This window comes from Lampris incognitus, chromosome 15, assembly GCF_029633865.1.
Source record: "Lampris incognitus isolate fLamInc1 chromosome 15, fLamInc1.hap2, whole genome shotgun sequence".
Classification (NCBI taxonomy): domain Eukaryota; kingdom Metazoa; phylum Chordata; class Actinopteri; order Lampriformes; family Lampridae; genus Lampris; species Lampris incognitus.
The window spans coordinates 41525350-41548438 of NC_079225.1; the positions used below are offsets into that span (position 1 = coordinate 41525350).

The following is a 23089-nucleotide window of genomic DNA, read 5'->3' on the forward strand; positions in this document are numbered from 1 at the left end:
TTTCGCCAGGGGGACGGGAGGATCACTCTATTCCCCCCAGTCCCCCCTCCTCCCTGAACAGGTGCCCCGACTGACCAGAGGGGGCGCTAGTGCAGCGACCAGGACACACACCCATGTCCGGCTTCCTACCCGCAGACACAGCAAATTGTGTCTGTAGGGACGCCCGACCAATTTGGAGGTAACACGGGGATTCGAACCGGCGATCACCAGAATAGACCGCCACGCTACCCAGACGCCCAAAAAATATTTTACTTTCTAATCAATAACCACGACTTTCCCACAGAGGTGTGTTCAAAGCTGCATTTGTTTTATTACAAAGCATAAATGAAATAAACTTTAAATCTGTTTTCTCAGCAGTAGCCCTCCACAGTTCTGGATAATGGATTGCGTCCTCATTATTTGTCATATATTTCATTCAGCACAGTAGGGAAACGGTGTCCTTCACACGGCCGTCATCCTGCTGGACAAATAACTCATTAACACTCAATAACTCAAGCCAAACGAACTGGAGCAAGGATGTTTACAGTTTCGGGGTTTTGTGCGAGATTACATGAATGGTAATGCAGTTTTGGTGTTGGTGGGGCATGTATCGTACCTCTTTAAGACGCACAGCCCGTCCAGAACGGCGTTATCTTCTGTTGTTGAGTGCTGATTATCTCATGATTGTCAAGTTGATTACGATGCCTCACAAAACAACAGAAGAGATTTTCATGTAGGGAGTAATCGCTTAACTAAGACAACCGTGCTCTTGTTGCACAGGCCCGACTGCAGAACACAACCGTGTTGAACCTGCATATCGAGTAAACCCTGCAAAAGTATTTTGCATTTTATACATCTGAAATTATTTACAAGTCAGAATTACTAAGTAATGCTGCCCATACCGATTTACTCATCATTTATTAATCTTGAAAAAATTAATTTGTTTATCATTACTGACAATTCCTGTAGGGACTAAGAAAGATTTTCTGACCCTACGAAGTTATTTTAGTGATTTTCTCCCTCTAATTAACAGGCAATAAAATTTACAAGGTATAGTTATTGAACACGTCACTATCCAGGGAAAATAGCACTCCAGCACAGCAGGGGTCAGCCCCGTGTTCCCTCAGCCCTGTGTTCCCTCAACCCCGTGTTCCCTCAGGCCTGTGTTCCCTCAGCCCTGTAGGTTGGTTATCAAATGGGTTAGGTTTGGTTAAGGTAAGTGTTGGGTCAAAGTTAGGGTTAGATAGAGGTAGAGGTTGAGGTTAAGTCAGGTTAAGGTAGGTTAGAACCAGAATCGGAATCAGAATACTTTATTCATTTCAATGAAATAGGGTTGAGGGAACATAGGGCTGAAGGAACATAGACATGCTCCCCTCCAGCATTATCAGCAAGGTTCAATGAGGGGATTTTCAGTGTCTGCCTAGCAGTCTTCATACTGTTTCACACTGGTATGGAGGGAAACGTTCAATAGCGGGAATTTGTCAAAGCGCCCTGCAAAAAGGAACATCTTGACAGAGAACTTAACAGGGTTATAGCGCTCATTAGTGAAATTTCTAGGTCATTTGTGCCTGCTAGCTTTCATCTCATAGCCTCTTTTTTTCTTTCTTTTTGCGCCTGATTAACACAGATAATCAGTCACCTGTGTCTCTGGGTGGCAGCATCCCGGTGGATCTGCGTGTTGCCTCATGGTAGCAGTTTGGTTTGAAAGTGTGTCATTGCTGCTGTGTTCCTCACGGAAATCACAGGGACCAGCTCTGTGGGTGCTGAGCAGCCTGAGCACCCCGAATCATTTGGTCCCCATCACCCCCCACCCTCGCCTCCAAAAATACAGAATAGACTAAAAAATAAAATGAAATGAAATTTTCACACGTTTAAAGTGGCTATCCTTAATCTCTTCAGTTTTGGTGCATTTACTGATATCTTGTGGTCAAAAAAATCGTTTTCATACCGCAAGTAACAAGAGTTCTTTTTGACAACCAACGTGATCCTGAATGCAAAGAAAGCGTGTCGCTCACGACTTCCTACGCGTGCATATATTGGTGTAACACCAACAAGAAAATACAGTGGTAGTGTGCCTATTTTGGAGAAAGAACACTGAACAACTATGTTAACTGACATGCTAATCTTGAGAAACATATCAAACATTTAATCAAAACCAATTATTATAAACATTTTATAATGTTTAGCTTTTTATCCTAGTGCCTATAGCTTGCTTTTTTTCCCCACTTCTGGTGTGGGAAGATGGCGGCACAAATTCATGTTTGTGGCGGCCTCACCCAGTACTGTCTACGCAGTGTCTTTGTCCACGTCTAAGTTTGTGTCTTCGTTTGATGGCTGGGAGAGCTTGGTCTGCTGTGTCCTGTGGGCCCAGGGACCACGGCCCTACCTGAAGTTGTACCTGAAGAGGAAACACCGAAGGCGGTCTGACATGGCGTGGAAGCGGGGCAGGCTAAGTTAACTGCTAGCCCATGCAGACCGGCAGTTCCGATAACACCGAGGGTGGTCTGGCGGCGGCCTCGCCTAGCCTTGACTGTGTTTTAGTGTCACCGTCATGTGGAGTGCGGGGAGGTGTGTCAAAGGTGTCTGGCTGGGAGAGCTGGCGTTGGATTGGCTGAGGGAGCCTGGTCTGCTGCGTCCGGTGGGCCCAGCGACCACGGCCCTGCCTGGAGCGGTGCCTGAGGAGGAATCACCAAGGGTGATCTGACAGGACGTGGAAGCGGGGCAGGCTAAGCTATCTGCTAGCCCATGCAGATCAGTTTCGACAGTAATCCTGCATTAATTCTCTTGGACAGTGATCCTCCTCCTCTTCTTCGTCTTCTTCTTCTTCTCCTCCCCTTCCTCCCATTTTTGGCAGACTACATGTTTCCTGTACAACTGAATAAGCCTTACATTTGAATATTTGATGGGAATGGCGACCCCGCCGGTATCAGTGAAAAATAGCATATAGGGAGGCAATTATGGAGCGCATACACTGAATGAACACCAGTGGAAAAAGGTATCAACGCATTTAATATAGTGTGAATTATACAATGACAATCGAGGGGGGGGGGGTGTTCTCCTGGGCGTAAAGGGAACCCAGTACAGCGCAGGCACGTGCTTCAGTGAACTGAAGTCTTAAAATCCTTACAGCAGCTTGTTTGTTTAACGTAATGCAGTGTTTTTCAACCCAGTCCTCAAGGAACACCTATTCTGCAGATTTTCTTTGCAACCCTGAATAGGTACCTGTTTGTAGTTATTCAACCAATCAGCAATGAATTATGTCAGCTGTTGCACACCTTGCATAATGAAGTGCTGTGAGATGATTGGTTGAGTAAGTACAAGCAGGGCTACCTATGCAGGGTTACAATGAAAATCAGCAGGATAGGGGTTCCTTGAGGACTGGGTTGGGAAACGCTGACATAATGTCTGTAGATGATGTTAAATCAAATCCATTACACCAGCTCATGGGGCATGTCCCACACAACAACTTTTGTTGTCAGGGGTCACAAACAAAGTATTCTAGAGCGAAACGGCCAGCAAGTCACACACACACAGACACACAGACACACACACACACACACACACACACAACAGCAGACCATCACGTCCGCTCAAACATAGACCCACACAATGTAGTACCAGAACCAAAGACACTATCAACATGCCAAAGAGGCTGGCAGATGTGTTACTACCATACAGCATCTTGACCTGTGCCTGACTAACATTAAAGGCATAGACCACCCAATAATCTAAATTCCACATCATCTCATTCATCATCATCATCATCATTGTTTACTATCAGTAGCAAACACTATAGCTAAAGTCCTGGCATATTAGTTGAGAACTATGGGGTATGATTGTTGTGCCAGTTTCTGAAGTACTATGTGCCTAAATATCTGGTATGATGGTATACTACATCTTTTAAGTGCAGTCTCCTTTGTAACTCACCTCTTTGCTACTAGGTCCTGCCTGCTCACTGTGCTGCTGATCTCCTCCTGCCTGCCATTCTGACCTCCCTCTGCTCCCTTAACACAACAGCATATAAATGTAAAACTCACCATCAGCCACACTGTCCTGCTCAGTACTAAGCCTGCATGACAACCACAGAAAATACAGGTTGCGTTATCATCTCTTAGTCCTAATTGTTAAAAGTTTCAACTTACTCCTTTATTAGCACCAAAAGGGCTGGCTATCTCCTCTCCTCTTGCTCATGTTGATTCTGTGAGGTAGTTCTACATTTGAACTAATACAATTACTCAGCCTTCAGCACACATGGACTTTAATATTGTTCAATTACCCAACCAGGTAAAACTCCTTCATTCCTCAGTGAAAACAAAGGGGGTGCTTTGGGGTGTCTGAAATCGTATTACAAGATTCTTCCAGGGATACAGGTAAGAAGGATATATAAATGTTTTGACCCCCCCCACACACACAACCTGTTGTTTTTACCTCTCTTGGGGTGGGGGGGGGTGTCAAAGTTGTAATGGGGGGGGGGGGTCAGATCCCCTCAATCCTCCCGTAATTCGAACAGTGATAAAAAAAGAAAATGGATGACATTTCTCCCACTCTTTTTCTCCCCAATCACCCCACTCTCCCGAGCCGTCCCGGTCGCTGCTCCACCCCCTCTGCCAATCCGGGGAGGGCTGCAGACTACCACGTGCCTCCTCCGATACATGTGGAGCTGCCAACCGCTTCTTTTCACCTGACAGTGAGGAGTTTCACCAGGGGGACGTAGGGCGTGGGAGGATCACGCTATTCCCCCCAGTTCCCCCTCCCCCCAAACAGGTGCCCCGACTGACCAGAGGAGGCGCTAGTGCAGCGAGCAGGACACATACCCACATCCGGCTTCCCACCCGCAGACACGGGCAATTGTGCCTGTAGAGACGCCTGACTAAGCCGGAGGTAACACGGGGATTCGAACCGGCGATCCCCGTGTTGGTAGGCAACGGAATAGACCCTCACGCCACCCAGACGCCCTTGGACTACATCTTTAACCAAATCATAAAAACATTGGTGAGTTGCTGATAAGCTGTTATTAACTGGACAGACACTGATCCATTCTTCAGCTGTCAAATAAACTGAACCAATCAGCGTGACTTTATCTTCAAATATGTGACTTTAACCACAGCTGTAGACGACTTGCACCACCCAGTTCTGCTTAAAGAAATTTGATGGACTAAGTATGGACAAATTTGTTATTCGAATATCACGATCGGTAAAATCTGCAGCCACTCCTGGGTTACTTTACTGCCTTTATGTGCGAATAAAGAAAGATTAACCACGTGTTTCTTGAAACTGTACTCATGCATAAAAGAAAATACGCTCGAAAAGGACGGCTTTTAATTTAAATCCAATTATTTGAACAGTGTAACTTGTGTACACTAAATATCAGTAGTATTGAAAACTATATAAAAACATTTCATAGGTAGTTATGAAAAAAATTCAAGAATTGTGGTGTGTGGAAGGGTCGTCTATGCATAAAATGTCCTATTTAATGTTCACGATCATAATTAAGTTCATTTATGTGGGACAGAATATGGGAAAAAAATGAGCTATACACACTTTTATGTCCGTCCTTTTAGATGCGTACCCACAACCATTTTAATATGTTGGTGTCTAAACTCCCACTTTCTGGATGGGAAAAAAGCCCCGGGGCCTCTTTCAGGCAGACTGTAAAAGCAATTATTTCAGAAGTTCATGAAGTGACTTGGTCACAGTCTGTTGTGTTCTTCCCTTCCAACCCCCCCACCCCGCCGTGTTGCCCCCAAACCCCACCAAGCTCGCTAGCTAACTCCCTCGGAGGGGCCCCGAGTCTGTGGGGTCTCTCTCTCTCTCTTCCAGCTGAGCACTCAATTCATTAGGCTTGATCAAACTGTCAGCAGCGCAGCGGGCCAAAGCCGAGGCTCCCAGGACTCACCCCGGTGAAGGTCAGAAATGACAGGACTATCGATTCCCGGGCAAGAGACGGAGGCAATGTGGTAATCTCATCTCGCTCCCCTATTCTCGGCCTATCATCTGACACTGTGGGGAGTCATTGTTCAATCATTTATTTTATCATAGTACAAGGCCGGAACTCCTGGCCGCTCCTCTTGCGGAGCTCCCAGATGTGGCTCCTCGTGATGTGTTGCCATTTAAATGCAGTCCGAGGTCAGACAAGTAAGGAGAAAAGTCTGTTTCAGAGGATGGGTGAAGTAAACACACAGCTGCTGTTATGAGGAGAGATTATAGATTTAAAATCTGATAGATCTCTCAAGGAAGCTGTTGGTCACCATGATAGCTTACTGACAATGGTTAAAAAAAAAAAGGAAATGAAACTGGTTTGGGCACGTTTGCCGAACAGAAAGGACACTTGCAAAGGACATCCTGCAAGGCCTGGTAGAAGGGACTAGGAAGAGAGGGAGATTGAGCAAAACCTGGGTAAACAACACTGGAGAATGGCTACAGATGAGCGTAGTGGAGGCGGGGAGAGCTGCGATGGATAGGGAATGGTGGAAGAGACTGGTTGAGGCATCAGCTGTGCTACTACGACCTCCATAGGTTACGGAACTGATGATGATGATGATGAGATCTCTTAAATCTCCCCAGATCACCATATTTGTTGTTAGGAAAGGGTTAAGTACACGAAAGTAATAGTACCATCTAAAACTTAAATGTTTATTGCGGGATGCTTATGCATCCGGCGACCCTGAGAGCAGGATAAGGGGCTTGGATGATTATATATAGTCTCCCTCTCACCCTTTTTTGGGTGGTGTGTGTCTTCCTCAAGCTCGGGTCCTCTACCAGAGGCCTGAGAGTTTGAGGGTCCTGTGCAGTATCTTAGCTATTCCTAGGACAGCACCCTTCTGCGCAGAGACCTCAGATGTTGTTCCTGGAATCTGCTGGAGCCACTCTCTCGGTTTGGGGGTCACAGCCCCTAGTGCTCCTATTACCACTGGGACCACTGTGGATTTCACCTTCCACATCTGATCTAGTTCTTCTCTCGGCCCTTGGTATTTCTCTAGTTTCTCATGCTCTTTCTTCCTGATGTTGCTGTCGCTCGGGGATTGCTACATCAATCACACACACACACACACACACATATATATATATATATAAAGTAATAGGGAGAGGGAGAGAGAGAGTGAGAGAGATGATGTTGAAAATCGTGTTGTTTCCTTTTACAGAACCCCTGAGGTAACAAGCTGCTGAATCCCTGAAGTTTCTCAAAGCCTTGTTTGTTTTCGCAGCGTGGCCCATACAGTAGCACGAGCTACCATCTTGGAAAAGATCCAACTCAAATCCAACAGAAAAAATAAAAATAAAGATAGCGGGGCAAACACAGCGGAGCCCCTGGTGAGTAATGGACTAGTTCTGCCTCTCACAGACCATCCTGGAGGCAGGATTCATGGACGAGATCTGATGGATCAAGATGAATTCCTCACGTCTTCGGTATGTCAGCTGTTCAGGAATTTAGGAGAATCAAGCGTCTTTGCTTTGTTGTGAGATTGAGGCCAGAGTTTTTCTGTTTTGGTTTTTTGAAATGTTATCAAGGGATCTGATGAAGGCATCCTTACACAAGATGCACTTGACATGACACGCACTCTTGGCTATGTAAGTGTGTCGAGCAAACGCACTGCTTTATTTATCTATGGTTAAAAACGGCGTGACATAAAGCATGTAATGAATTATTTTGTGTGGATTAAAGACAGCGGTGCTATTTATAGCAGCCCATCTAATCTTATACCATTTTGATTTAAAAGTTTAATGAATAAAGACACAATTCTTTATACTGCAGAAACACAATGCAATAATCCTCCCGTAAATCTCAAGCTGATTACACCAGAAAGTCATTTTGAAGGGCTGTTAAAAAGATGGTTGCTAAGGAATAGCGTTGCTGTTTTAAGCTTGTTCATGATGAGCGACTTTAACTGAACCCACCGTGCCTTTTCTCTTTAATCATGTCTGGTTTTTTGTCTGAGGACCACAATGTGAAAAAAGCCTTTTTGTCTTATTATCCACAATGATCCCCTCCCCCTTTTCCTCCCCAATTGTATCCGGCCAATTACCCCACTCTGCCGAGCCCTCCAGGTCGCTGCCCCCCCCCCCCCCCCGACGACCCGGGGAGGGCTGCAGACTACCACATGCCTCCTCCGATACATGTGGAGTCGCCAGCCGCTTCTTTTCACCTGACAGTGAGGAGTTTCACCAAGGGGACGTAGTGTGTGGGAGGATCACACTATTCCCCCCAGTTCCCACTCCCCCTCGAACAGGGGGCCCCGACCGACCAGAGGAGGCGCTAGTGCAGCGACCAGGACACACACCCATATCCGGTTCCCACCTGCAGACACAGCCAATTGTGTCTGTAGGGACACCTGACCAAGCCGGCGGTAACACGGGGATTCGAACCAGCGATCCCCATGTCAGTAGGCAACAGAATAGACCGCCACGGCACTTGGACGCCCCATCCACTACGATTTTTAATACATGTAACTAATTCAATCACACTGTGATTTGGGTTTTTAATCCTCAAACAAACTCATTCATACAACTCCATATGGAACTAGTATGAAATGATTTCTGTGTAGCACATGTGCTACTACTACTTCCTATTGCACTACTACTACAATATGATTAATATGTAGCAAATGTACTACTACAACTTCACATAGTACTACTAAGCTTTGGTTACTATGTAGCACTCTATGATGCCAGCTGGCAATACTTGAATTGCTGATTCTCTTGTAAGTCACTTGGGGTAAATGTACCTGCCCAATGAGTAAATGTAAATGCTATAGACGTGTTGAGAGCACAGGGAACCCGCTCAACCCATTAAAGGACCAAGTACAACCTCCAGGTCAAGAGACGACATGGAAACCGGCGTTGTTATCCCACCGTGGCGCAGTGATAGAATGGGGTCAGGTACAGTCTGCAGGCGAGCGATGGGGGAATGTGGCACTGCAGAGAAAAGACAACCGACGTGATGGATGTTTCATCTGAGGAGAGCCTCACATCAGGTGAAGTAAAGGCGCCCAGGTAAAGATCGATGCATGAAAAAAGAAATGGGCTCCACATTGTTCTTTGTTCTCTTGCTTTGGCAGGCGATTTACAACAGAAAGCGGGGCCACTTTGATAGGGAAGCTTGGTTTAATTGAAGTTCCGCAAGTATATATCATCATCCTAACGCAGTCTAAAAAGGGGGCAGATGAGGAAAGATAGCCACGCAGGAGCTCAGGGTTTAAAAGAATATAGGAGGCCTGCCATTTTAATGACAGCCGCACTTTGTTAAGCTGGCCCTCAGCAGCGCGGCGTCTCAACGGTGAATCCTACGGAGAATCCATAACCTTATTAGATATCGGCGTACCTTGAGATGAGCGCAGAACTTTGAGCTGAATTATCTGCAGGGATTGGCTCACTTTAATATCTGTGGGCTTCAACAGCTGGAAATGTTGTTGTAATTTTTCTTGCATGCACGTTTTTATGTGCAATATGGGACGTGGCAGCAGAAAGCACATAACCGAGGCTTTAAAATTTAATATCTTAATTAGCACTTTAAACCTCTGATAATCATGTTTATTCAATGAAACCCAAATTATGAGAGATGCATAACACTTGGATGGTTTTGCCTGTATAGGGGTAGAGCAGTGCAGGTTTCTTGGCTATTGATAAAAGTTTATTTCATAAGTAGCCATCCATGGAGTCGATTCAGCTGCTGGCTTTCCTTTGAAACTGTCTCAGGACTCGATAGATTTGAATACAGTTCATGGTATCGAGTAATGCTTTTCAACACATACTACAACAACCAATGAAAGACTGATGGAGAGAGAAACTGCCCAATAGGCTCAGTTCTTAACATTTATGATTTCATTTAGCAGACACTTTTATCTAATGTGATGTACATCTGAGAGTTAATACAACACAAGCAAGGATCTAGGCAGGAGGCGACAACGCAAGTAAGTGTAAAAAGAAAAACTAGGTTCAAGTCCGATAGGACATAGGTGTCAACAGGCAGTGCACAAAGGCAAAGGTACATAGAAGGGACATTTTTTTATATTAATACCATCAGGTATGTGTGTGTGTGTGTGTGTGTGGTGTTAGTGTAGATAGCGGGACCGAAAACTAAACCACTTATGATGCTAATTCTTTTTGGAGGTAGTAGATATTGTCTCAGAGAGTAAGGGAAAAATCCCGGAAAATTAAAATTACGCATAATTATGCAAAATATGCATTTTTCTAAAAATGGCTAAAAACCACTTTTCTCGGCATTTCAGATGATTCTGAGCATCTTTGATTTTTTCACCTATATAAAAAAAAATTTCTGGGACTTAAAAATGTTTTGGCATTATGCAAAAAATATGCATTTTTGCAAAAATGCACTTATGATCCTAATTTTTTTGGGAGGTGGTAGGTATTGCTCCAGAGAGGACCACAAAATTAGCAGAACATTAAAATATAATTATAATAACTATGCATAATTATGCAAAATATGCATTTTCTAAAAATGGCTAAAAAAAACACTTTTCTCGGCATTTTCAGATGATTCTGAGCATTTGGGGGGAGGGAGTTGGAGTGGGAGGGGGGGTAAACCACTTTTCTCAGCATCTCAGATGATTCTGAGCATTTGGGGGGAGGGAGTTGGAGTGGGGGGGGGTTTAGGGGCAGGGGGAAGGCGGTTAGCTGGCAGGATGAAGAGGAGGGAGATTTAGACGGGTGGATAACCAAACTGCTACATTGTAGCGGGGTTCTTCTAGTTAACATAATATAGGTATTTTCCCGCTTCCAGTGTGGGACGATGGCGGTGCGAATTCATGTTTGCATCAGCCTCACCCAGTGTGGCAAGATGGCGGTGTGAATTCATGTTTGCGGCGGCCTCACCCAGTAGCATCCATGCAGTGTCTTTGTCCATGTCTGTGTCTAAGTTTGTCTTCGTTTAATGACTGGGAGAGCTGGCGCTGGATCGGCTGGGAGAACTTGGTCTGCTGTGTCCTGTGGGCACAGGGCCCATGGCCCTGCCTGGAGCTGTGCCCAAAGAGGTAACACCGAGGGCGGTTTGGCAGGAAGCAGAAGCACAGCAGGCTAAACTAACTGCTAGCCCATGCAGACTGGCAGTTCTGATAACACTGAGGGTGGTCTGGCGGTGGCCTTGGCTGTGTTTTTAGTGTCATTGTGTGGAGTGTGGGGAGGTGTGTCGAAGGTGTGTGGCTGGGAGAGCTAGCGTTGGATCAGCTGAGGGAGCTTGGTCTGAGGGCGGTCTGACAGGACGCGGAAGCAGGGCAGGCTAAGCTAACTGCTAGCCCACGCAGACCGGCAGTTCCGACAGTCATCCTGGCTGGCGTTCGTTCTCCTGGACAGTGATTTTTTGTTGTTGTTGTTTAGTTTAGATATATGTGTTACTTTGGATATATGTGTTCTTGTAGTTCTTGTAGTTTTTAGATATGTGTTGCACTGCTGGGGGAAACTATGTTTCGTTTCATTTCATGTGTGCAATTGCATGAAATGAAATGACAAATAAAGTGTTTCTGATTCTGATTTCTGATTCTGATCAGCTGTGGAGGTGTTGGAGAAAGAGCTGGGTCTTTAGCTTCTTCTTAAAGATGGAGAGGAACTCAGAGGATCGAATGGAGTTCGGTAACTTGTTCCACCACAGAGGACCTACAGAAGAGGAGTCTGGCAAGAGATTTAGGGCCCTGTTGTGGCGGAAATGCCAGGCGACTTTCATTGGCAGAGTGTAGTGAGCGGGACTGAGTGTAGACCTGAATGAGGGAGTTCAGGCAGGCGGGCACCATTTTAGTTGCTGTTTTGTGAGCGAGCATCAAGGTTTTGAATTTGATGCGGGAAGCAACTGGGAGCCAGCAGAGGGTTATGAACAGCGGAGTGACACGTGCTGTTTTGGGTTGGTTGAAGACTAGACGCGCCACCGTGTCCTGGATCATTTGCAGAGGTTTGAAAGTGCCTGCAGGGAGACCTGCCAGTAAGGAGTTGCAGTAGTCAATGTGTGATATTACAAGAGCCTGTACCAGGAGTTGTGCTGCATGCTCAGACTTCTCGCCACACTTACATTAAGTGAAATCTGAATCCCGGCTTGTTTGAAAAGAAAAAAAGGGGGGGGATATCTAGAGAAGATGATGAATAGCTTTCAAAACTCAGCAAAATAATAAAATGCCAAGGTGAATTTACACAGCTGTCTGAATGCTGGATCATGATGCATGAAATCTCCCTGGGAGATTAGCCAAGCCTATTGGCATTTCTTCATCAGACATGGACATTGAAAGCACCGGCGCTGTGGCACATATCTGTGCAGGCCGGGGTCAGGGCCAAACGAGAGGGAGGGAGGGAGGGAGGGAGGGGGAGGAGAAGGAGAGAGAGAGAGAGAGAGAGAGAGAGAGAGAGAGAGAGAGAGAGAGAGAGAGAGAGAGAGAGAGAGAGAGAGAGAGAGAAGCATCACAGTAGAAGGGCTTTGGAATTGTGAGAAGGAGATCAGGGATATGGAGGCTCCGGTCCTCTCTGTCACCTAATTATCATGGCAGAAGTTGGAGGAGAGAGAGAGAGAGAGAGAGAGAGAGAGAGAGAGAGACAAGAGAGAGAGAGAGCAGCCCTGTAAAAATAGCAGACCTTAGCTTGTTTCTTCTAGGCCAGCGTGGCATTGCCTCAGATAACTGTTCAGCAACAGCCAGCTGATTAAGTGTTTCTGCATCCATACATTGAACAGAGACAGCATGTTTGTGTGTGAGTAGGGGGGGGGCAGTCACATAAAACAGTGTGCGCATGAGGGAAGGAGAGAGAGAGTATAAGAAGCAGAGAGGGGCATGCACCAGTTTATGTGGGGGTGAGTGTTTACGAGGGGAGAGAAAGAGAGCGAGAGAGGACGAGAGAGAAACAGAGTGAGAGAGGGAAAGGAAGAGGGAGAGGAAGAAGGGAGCATTTGAATTTAAAATGAGAGCGCCGGAGCCAAATTAGAGGAGTTGAAAACAGTCATGATTCGGGGCATGAAAACCAGCAGTGTTTTCAGAGACAGAGCGAATGAGAAGCAAATGGCAGAAAATAAAACAGGACAACAGCTTTGTAACTAGCCGCATGTTGCCTGATTTTAAAAAGACTGCCGCAAATGGAATATATCAAACCCTGACGAAGCACGGCTGGAGTGGCCGTCAAGAGTCACCCTCGGCTTGCCAATTTGGGCCAGGGGACTGAATCATAAATGTGATTTGATCTGGGACTCGACAACACAGACCAGATGTCTCGACGCCCGGCAGGGAAGGAAAAACAAGAAGGATGTCAGAATTATAGATGTGGGTTTACTTTGAAATAACCAAACAATCCATCCCCTGTTTATCTCCAGTGAAGTCTGAATGCCACGGGGGGGGGGGGGGTGTTATCATTAGCTCTAGCTTGACTTTGTAAACGCTAATAAAATTAATATACCACACAAAGTACTGACTGATAAGAAACGATGGAAAAAAAAAAACCCCAAAAAAAAACAACACGCATCCCCGGCTTTAAATTGAGTCAACAACTAGCCGCCTTTACTTTTTAATCCCCCTCCTGAACGAGTTATGTTTGATAAAGGACGGCGGGTTTTCGCTTGGCTGATTTCCGAGGTAAAATGTTTAGCAACTTTCAGACGCCGAGCGCTCCGGCTGGAGAAGCAATTAGCTCTCCGATTAAAAGTCAGTCAGAATTAAAGAGAGCGCGAGTGCATCCCGGTGAACACAGAAGCTGTGGACAACTTGGCTCCGAGGGGAGATTCCGAAAGTTCTTGCGCCAAACCTGCCTGTTGTTCCCCCCCCCGCCCCCAAGATTATGCCAATGCATAGGCAAAACTTTTGCAGGAAGTCTGCAGAGCGAAGATCACAGAAACTCATTCAGAGGCTAAAGTGGGCCAGCACACAAGTTCTGCCGGGGTCGGGGGAGTGGTCCTCATGTATGGAAGTAATTATTCTGGGATGGCAGAGTCTCGGCGGAGACAAACTTATCAGAGATGGCATCAAGGATAACCCAGGATCCGGTTAAAGACTGAACCGGAGCTACTGTAGCTCCGTGATGCATGCGTACACCATTCAGCCGGTTTCTATTCTGCAAGCACTAGTCAGTTTTCCTTACATCGGATAAAACTGTCCAGTTGTTACACTCCATTTGCATTTCTGTCTTCAGTCTGACATTGCCTCCACTCTAACTGATTTCCATGGGGGAGGGGGATTCGATTTTCCCCAACCAATCACTGGGGACCAACATATCTGCCTGAGTCTATCTACCGCCTTTTTAAGTCGACACTGATGCGTAGCCATGCCTACACAGTGGTTTTGCTGGGGTTTTAAGAGCGGAGCGGAGAAGTAAAAACAAATTACGATGTTGGACGATATTGAGTAGACATGCCGTCTTACAACTTAACGACAGCTCGACAACGGCGTTAGCCCCGCCCATGGCGGCAACTGGCTAAGTGTTAGTCCCACCGGAGGCGCTGATTGGATAATCGCTTTTTCAACTGAGAAATTGCCGTTTCACGTCATGACGCCAGACCAGAAGAATCAGTCAACTCGGTGGAGTGGGCGGATTCAAAGGTTTGGACCCAGGCAACTAAAAGAGAAAACTTGAGTCCGTCTCAGATTTTATCATAACTGTGTCAGATGTATGGTACTTCACACTGAGATCCATGCAAGTTTCTTGACTCACGCCAGGCTTTCAGTCAGCAGACCTTCAACAGGGCATTATAAATAAAATGACATTGTCCAAGCGTTGGGGTTTCTTGTTTATTTTAGAGAACACAACTTCGACTTGGTGGAAATCTCTATAAAGTGGCAACACCCTACAAAGCAATCTACCCGCCAAAGAAAAGAATGTAAAGCACATCTCTTGCGTACCCATCAAAATAATGTTAAACAGTGATTGCTGCATTCACCGGCAGCTGATCAAAAAAAGAAAAAAGGAAAAGAAAACGTTAGTAATGAATGTTTATCTAAAGCCCACCAAAAAGGCATCTTCACTTAATTGGGATAGCTAGCTCGCTAGCTAGATACGTTATTGTCCTACTTGAGGAAATTTGTTGCTGCAGCCTGCACATCATAATACAAATCACATATCTACATCCATGTGTGTGTATGTGTGCGTGTGCGTGTGTTTGTGTGTGTTTCTTTGTTCAGCTATATTTACAAGGACCGAATTTTCATTTTTAACAACCAAAATGTTGATTTTGAACCTCGGGTGTTTCCTTTTCGGGCATGGCCCTGCCTGGAGCTGTGCCCGACGAGGAAACACCGAAGGCGGTCTGACAGGACGCAGAAGCGGGGCAGGCTAAGCTAACTGCTAGCCCATGCAGACTGGTATTCTGATAACACTGAGGGCGGTCTGGCGGTGGTCTCGCCTAGCATTGACTGTGTTTTTGGTGTCATCGTGTGGAGTGCGGGGAGGTGTGTCGAAGGTGTCTGGCTGGGAGCGCTGGCGTTAGATCGGCTGGGGGAGTGGTCTGCTGCATCCGCCGGGCCCAGGGACCACGGCCCTGCCTGGAGCTGTGCCCAAGGAGGAAACACCGAGGGCGGTCTGACAGGACGCAGAAGCAGGGCCGGCTAAGCTAACTGCTAACCCAGATCAGCAGTTCCGACAGACATCCTGGCATTCACTCTTTTGGACAGTGACCTTTTTTTGGATATGTTGGATATGTGTTTTCATTGTTTGTTTTTTTTAGGTTGGATATATGTGTTGTAGTTTGGATATGTGTTTTTGTCTTTGTATTGCACTGCTGTGGGCTGGGGGAAACATTTCCATTTATTTGTCCCGATTCCTGATTTCAGGAATCAGGACTAATAAATGTTCCTGATTCCTGAATCAGAGCTAGGACATCTTTGCAATATGACGACATTTTGTCTGGTTCTGATGCAGAATAGAGTTAAGGGCTAAGGAATGAATGTAGTCAATGAGGGGTCATCACCAGTGTAGAAAAACAAATGAGATAGTGTGTTTGTGTGTGTGTGAGAGAGAGAGAGAGAGAGAGAGAGAGAGAGAGAGAGAGAGAGAGAGAGAGATTTAACAGGTTGAAAGTTGTTTTCTCCATTCATTTGTGTATTATGAGCATCCTGGCATCCTGCCACTGTGTGTGGGTTAGAAATGGAACGGTCAAATGAACCTTGAAGCATTCCCAACCTTCTGACACGTTGTGTTAAAGAGACCCTGTGAGGCCTGACCATATTAACTGTAAGTGATTGAGCGCAAGGACGAGTTTGAGGAAGGGCGTTGCTGGAAAAGAGCAAACTTCTCTGCACGAATGAGGTTATAACAATATCAAGGGGTCTAATTCAGTGCCCTATCCACTGCTAACACTTCTCGCATCTGCTCGCAGCCAACCCAACTCTCACAGAGCATCAATATCCCAGCCGGGCAAAAAGCCAAAGGTGGGAACGGGGATTCAAGCCAAGTAAAATAAATAGATAACCTCACGACACTGAAAGCACAATTACTCTACCGCTCATCTACAGCCGCTCAAAGAGACGCATTGATAGCTGAATTATACGGACTCTGGCCATTTTGCAGGTTGACTGACAGCTAAAACTACGACGCTTGCAGAGGTTTTTACACGGAGGACTGGTCATGGAATAGGTCTGTGATAAAAACAGAGGAGTCCGACTCAGCAATGTAAATAAGAATGTTTCCTCAGCGGCTCTAAGGAGGGCTGGGCAACATATCGATGTTATATCGATATCGTGATATAAGAATGGAGACCATCTCAGATTTTGGACATCATAACATCATGATTCATGTGTTGTCTTTTCCTGGTTTTACTTTTCTTTTCTTTTTTTTGGACCCCCCCCTCCCCTTTTCTCCCCAATTGTATCCGGCCAATTATGCGACTCTTCCGAGCCGTGCCGGTCGCTGCTCCACCCCCTCTGCCGATCTGGGGAAGGCTGCAGACTACCACGTCTTTTCACCTGACAGTGAGGAGTTTCACCAGGGGGACGTAGCGCATGGGATGATCACGCTATTCCCCCTAACCCCGAACAGGCGCCCCAATTGACCAGAGGAGGCACTAGTACAGCGACCAGGGCACACACCCACATCCAGCTTCCCACCTGCAGACACGGCCAATTGTGTCTGTAGGGACGCCCAACCAAGCAGGAGGTAACATGGGGATTTGAACCAGCAACTCCCGTATTGGTAGGCAATGGAATAGACTGCCACGCCACCCGGACACCTCTCTTTTCCTGGTTTTAAAGGCTGCATGACAGTAAAAAGATGCAATCTTCTGGACTTATTAGACTTTTCTAGATGTTATATAATTTGTCTCTACCTGTTTGGGCGTCATGTCCACATTACTAACCAGTGTTTATCAAAAATGTCATTATGTAAATATTTTTCAAGAGCACCACTCTACAATATCGTCAAAATATCGATATTGAGGAATTCGGACAAAAATATCGTGAGGTTTGATTTTGTCCATAGCGCCCAGCCCGAGCTCTAAGAGGATGATGGGAAGCTTGTGGTAAAAGCTGCTCAGAGGTCTTGCAGGCCCACCACCTCCTGCCGGGCGTGAGCTGGTCAGGAAACAGCCATCGAGTTGGGGCCACGCTTTCATTTCCAAAGCCAGCGGGGGAATGGGAAGGGCATGGAAGCGCACAACAACAAAGGGCTTTAAGTGTGGGTTCGGTTTATTATCTGCATTTTGTGGTGAAAAATATGAGCAAGTGTTCTTGTTCTGTAGCTTCAGCAGAAAGACGTGACTGTAATAAAAAGGGTAATGAATATCGTCGTCAGTGTTTAATGAGGCAGGTGTTTCTGCTCTCAAGGGGAAATAAGGGTGTGAGGGGCTAACAAAATGTTGAGCTCAATAATGATCATAATAATAATAATAATCACAATATGCTCTATTTAGAGAGCACATTTCATACATAAAATGCAACTCAAGGTGTTTTACACTGAGCAGACTAATTGAAACCATCACAAGCAGAACGTAAATGAAAAGTCTGTTTAAAAGTGTTTGAGAATTAGCATTTAATATAATAAAAATTAAATAATACAACTAAGAGATAGATAATGTGAAGAATAATAAAATGAACAATATAATAACTGAGCAGGCCCGGCTCCACACTGCTTTACTGGGGGGGTGGGGTGCAATCAGAGATTTGGGGTGGGCATACATGAACTGTTTATGAACTCACTACTATGTACAGTAGTTCATAAACATGTATAGTAGGCTAACTGTATACATGAACTAACAGCATGGACTAACAATCCCACAAACACACAACATCGCATGGACCAGATCTACTGAACTGCAATCTAATATAAAACACTGATCATCCAAGTACAATGACAATAGAAAGTACACCTCATACTAATTTAATGCTATTATACTGTATGACCATGGATGACTAGACTCACTAGCCGTTGGCTAACAGGTCAGTCGCCCTTGGTGCGAGGAACCCAGGTTCGAGTCAGGCCTGCCCCCTGAATTCGCACTACATTTGGTGGCAGCGGTGGTATGCATATGCACTCAGAGGCGTGAGGGGGAGCTGGTATGCAGAAGTGCGGAGATGCACTTCCCGAAGGGGAGGAGTGTAACAGTGTACGACCACGGATGTGTAGACTTGCTAGCCCTTGGCTAACGGATCGGACCCTTTAGTTGACTGGTTAGCGCAGTCACCTGTGGTGCGGGGAACCCAGGTTTGATTCTCGCCTGCCTCCTGAATTCTTGCTACACTATGGTAAAAGGCAGTGCTGTTGTTGCAGTTATTTGTATTGATATTAGCATTAATATTAGTATCATTGCTATATTGTAAAATTATAATACACTGCTCAAATTTGTTTTTCTTTACAAGACATGCAACTTTGTAAATTTGAGCACCACATCAAACAGAAGATATCCTACTTAATATTTAATATACTATTCAAGAGATTATAGACTTCATCTTTGAAATAGATCAAATTAACTTGATATCGCTCTCTTCACTCTTTATCTTTTACAGTAAGTACACAGGTAGATATTTATAAGTCAGCCTAAGTATGTAGTATAAGATAGATGCTGGGTATATTGGGAGAAGGATGCTGAATATGGAGCTGCCAGGGAAGAGGAAACGAGGAAAGCCAAAGAGGAGGTTTATGGATGTGGTGAGGGAGGACATGCAGGTGACTGGTGTGACAGAGGAAGATGCAGAGGACAGGAAGAGATGGAAACGGATGATCCGCTGTGGCGCCCCCTAACGGGAGCAGCAGAGAGTAGTAGTAGTAATAGTAGTAGATGTAGCATAAGATAGACACAGTTAATGTGTATTGTGTTCCTGTGGCTGTCACTTTAGCGAGCAGCTGGATTTGGCGGTAAATGTTGAGTTTTTAACTGTAATAAAGTGCTGTTCTGTGAATCACATGCATAGCAAGTTTTCTAAATGACACGAGAGAGATTCGTCAGAGGTCTTATGTTTTGTTCTAATTGTATGTTTATTGATAAGTAAGCCATCATTAAACTGCAAGAATTTCGAATGGGGTTTGGCCTACTGCACCTGACGAGAACATAATGACAAATTATTTAAATCCTTCACGTAGACTCACGGAAACAGTCAGCAAGCCGGACTTTTTCTATACTGTTGGAAATATAAATGATCAGGAACAGCTCAGCTGCTACTGTGTCTTCTTTGTCCAGGAATGGATCACAGCTGACTGAGTGAGCCCCACTGCTCCTGGCCACAGCAGCAGCGGTGGGTTAGCTAGCGGAGCTGACTGACAGTAGAGGTGGACCGCCATGGGACAAGGTGACTTTATGGAGCTGCATTGTAGCCACAGTGGTTTGGTTATCAAAACAAGAAACAAAACTAAATCAAATATTTTTTTATATACTCTACTGATCCCCATTGGGAAATTACGCTTTGCATTTAACCCATCCTAGCTGTGTGGCTAGCAGCAGTGGGCAGCCGCCGCAGTTCATCTTACCATGCCTCGGTCAAGGACACAGACAGAAGTACTAACTCTAACATGCATGTCTTTTTGACGGTGGGGGAAACCGGAGCACCCGAAGAAAACCCACCGCAGACATGGGGAGAACATGCAAACTCCACACAGAAGACGACCTGGGATGACCCCCAAGGTTGTGCAACTCCTGGGTTCGAAGCCAGGACCTTCTTGCTGTGAGGTGACAGTGCTAACCACTGCATCAGCATGCCATTAAAATATATTGTTTTATTCACTTTAAATATAAAATTGGCTGCTTTTTTACTCGGGCACAGTAGCGTATTACTAGGGCAAGTAACCCAGTAAACTGGGCCAAGGGATTTTGTATGGGCAGAGCTAAAAGTTGGGTGGGCAATGCCTACCCCCACCCATGTCTGGCTCCATCCTGGTAATCGAGTTAAAGGTAGTTCACATCAGAGGATAAAAGGCAGTTTAAAAAAAAAAAAAATTGGACCCCCCCCTTCACCCCACTTGTATCCGGCCAATTACCCCACTCTTCCAAGCCGTCCCGGTTGCTGCTCCACCCCCTCTGCTGATCCGGGGAGGGCCGCAGGCTATCACATGCCTCCTCCGATACATGTGGAGTCTCCAGCTGCTTCTTTTCACCGGAGTGAGGAGTTTCACCAGGGGGCTGTAGCGCGCGGGAGGATCACGCTATTCCCCCCAGTTCTCCCTAGCCCCTGAACAGGCACCCCGACTGACCAGAGGAGGCGGTAGTGCAGCGACCAGGACACATACACACATCCAGCTTCCCACCCACAGACACGGCCAATTGTGTCTGTAGGGACAACCAACAAAGCCGGAGGCACCACGGGGATTCGAACCGGCGATCCCCGTATTGGTAGGCAACAGAATAGACTGCTAAACTACGCGGACGCCCCCATGATAAAAGGCAGTTTTAATGCAAAGAGAATTATTTTCAACCTTTAAAGATGCTGAAATACAACATTATTTTTCCTTTTAAACTTGACCTTTAGCCCTAGAAATGTCCCAAAATTAAAATTAAAACTGACGTAAACGTGTAGAAGCCAAGAACTTACTTGGAGGAGGAGGAAGATATAAAAGTAAATATGATAAACCCTTACTGTTATTTAAACTGTCAAAAAACTTTGAAATCACAAGAGTGACTTTCTTGAACTTTCATCAAACTCTGAAATGTGTTGAGCCCCGTCTGACGAGTGAAAGCATAACCACGAAACCACATTAGATCATTTCTGACGTTCATCAAAATAAAATAAAATCAAATACAAGAAACCAAAGAGGGAAATCAATTACCGGCTGTGACGCTTCACCAAATCTGAGGAACTATTACCAACACAGACGCAAAGCAGAAGCACCTTAGAGAGGACATATCTCAACCAAGACAGGGAGGAGGAGGGAGGGCCGTACCGCGTTTCCATGGTAACACCCAAACGCAGTCTGAGAGACAACGCATGGCAAATTCACCCTTTCTGCCGTTCTTCCTGACCGTCAGATCTCCGTGTCCCCACCTCCGAGACAACAGACAGGCGCGTGTGCGAAAGTTGCGTTATCATAACGCGCAGGATGTTACCGTGGATTATCATTCCAGCAGATTTGACTGCAGAGTTTTGGCCATGGCCCGGGCAACGTGCCACGAAACCAGGCCCGGGCACATCTGATAGATTATATAACGTCCCGTCTTTAATCTCCTCAAGTGATGCATTATCATATAAGCCCACTATGAATCCTGTTGATTACTATCAAGCTTAAATGAACTACTGGGACTGCAGAGTAATCCAAGGCTGTGTGTGTGTGTGTGCGCGCACCCATGATTTGTATGCCTCGGTGAGCATGTATGTCCACATGACTAAGGGGTGTGTGTGTGTGTGTGTGTGTGTGTGTGTGTGTGAGAGTGAGAGAGAGAGAGAGAGAGAGATGAGCATGTGTGCGGACACGTCTGTACACAACATGCAGGTGCATCTTATCCTTTTACATAAGGTGTGATTTTAAAGGTGACTGTGAATAATTGTGTGTGTGTGTGTGTGTGTGTGTGTGTGTGTGTGTGTGTGTGTGTGAATAACTGTGTGTGTGTGTGTGTGTGTGTGCGTGTGCACCTGCAGTAATATGACAGAGCTTAAACTGTAGGGTCATATGCATGTGTTCTGAGATACTGAAATACATTTTCTCCTATGACAGCTGTGCAGAGATGATTGAGGAGGATGTACGTGCTGCATGCATGCACATTATGCATGTGTAAGTGTGTGTGCACAGCGTGAAGTTGTGTACAGGTGCTCATACTTCACTGCTGAGAGCACTTGACTTTCTATGAAACCTATTTTTAGCCTTATACTGACTACATGTTGGTACTGCATGCATACTTACTGGTGTCCTTATGGTAAAATGGCATGAATTATTTTCAGGGCTGTACGCCCCCTGCATGTATATTGAAGACACTTGCATGATGCAATGGCTGCAATATTGAACATGTTTTTTTTCAAATCCATGTGGTCTCATCCGAGGTGAATTTTCAAAGAAAGGCTACTGATGGATTTGAGTCAGGACGTGCTCCACCGCTTCTAATGTGCTTAAACAAATCAATCTTCTGACAGCAGTGTTGAAGTGTTTCTGGTGTGTCATCTTGCTTTTCTGGGTTGTCAGTTAGCTCAACACATCATCCAGATTAGCTAACTTTAGCTTTGTTATTGGGGGGGGGGATCCCCCCAATTGGATCTGGCCGATTACCCCCACTCTTCCAAGCCATCCTGGTTGCTGTTCCACCCCCTCTGCCGATCTGGGAGGGCTGCAGACTACCACATACCTCCTCCGATACACGTGGAGTCGCCAGCCACTTCCCCCAGTCCCCCTGAACAGGGCCCCGACCGACCAGAGGAGGCGACGAGGACACATACCCACATCAGGCTTCCCACCTGCAGACACAGCCAATTGTGTCTGTAGGGACGCCTGGCCAAGCCGGAGGTAACATGGGGATTCAAACCGGCGATCCCCGTGTTGGTAGGCAACGGAACAGAAGCGCCACGCCACCCAAGACACCCAACTTTAGCTTTGCTGAACCGATGCAAAAGCATGTTTTTCACAGTCTAGATATGATGCAAATATAATACGTAATGTTAAACACTCGCCTGAAAATGTACAGTCAATACTGGACCTACTTCAAATTACATTAACACAACGATCCCGTATCATTCTGTTAACAACAGAGTCACACAACGGTGCTGCTTCACATCTATGGGGGAACGCATCCTTGTTT

General features: G+C 45.8%; 1 long non-coding RNA gene across 1 annotated transcript; it reads right to left on the minus strand.

Annotated features, from left to right (window-relative positions):
- Window positions 1–292: 292 nt before the first annotated feature.
- LOC130125535 (uncharacterized) lies at window positions 293–4180 on the minus strand. Its single transcript, XR_008811442.1, has 4 exons — window positions 4122–4180; window positions 3907–3983; window positions 596–684; window positions 293–457 (listed from the first exon to the last, which is right to left on the minus strand). It is a non-coding gene; the product is annotated as an uncharacterized LOC130125535 (long non-coding RNA).
- Between the last annotated feature and the right edge of the window lie 18909 nt (window positions 4181–23089).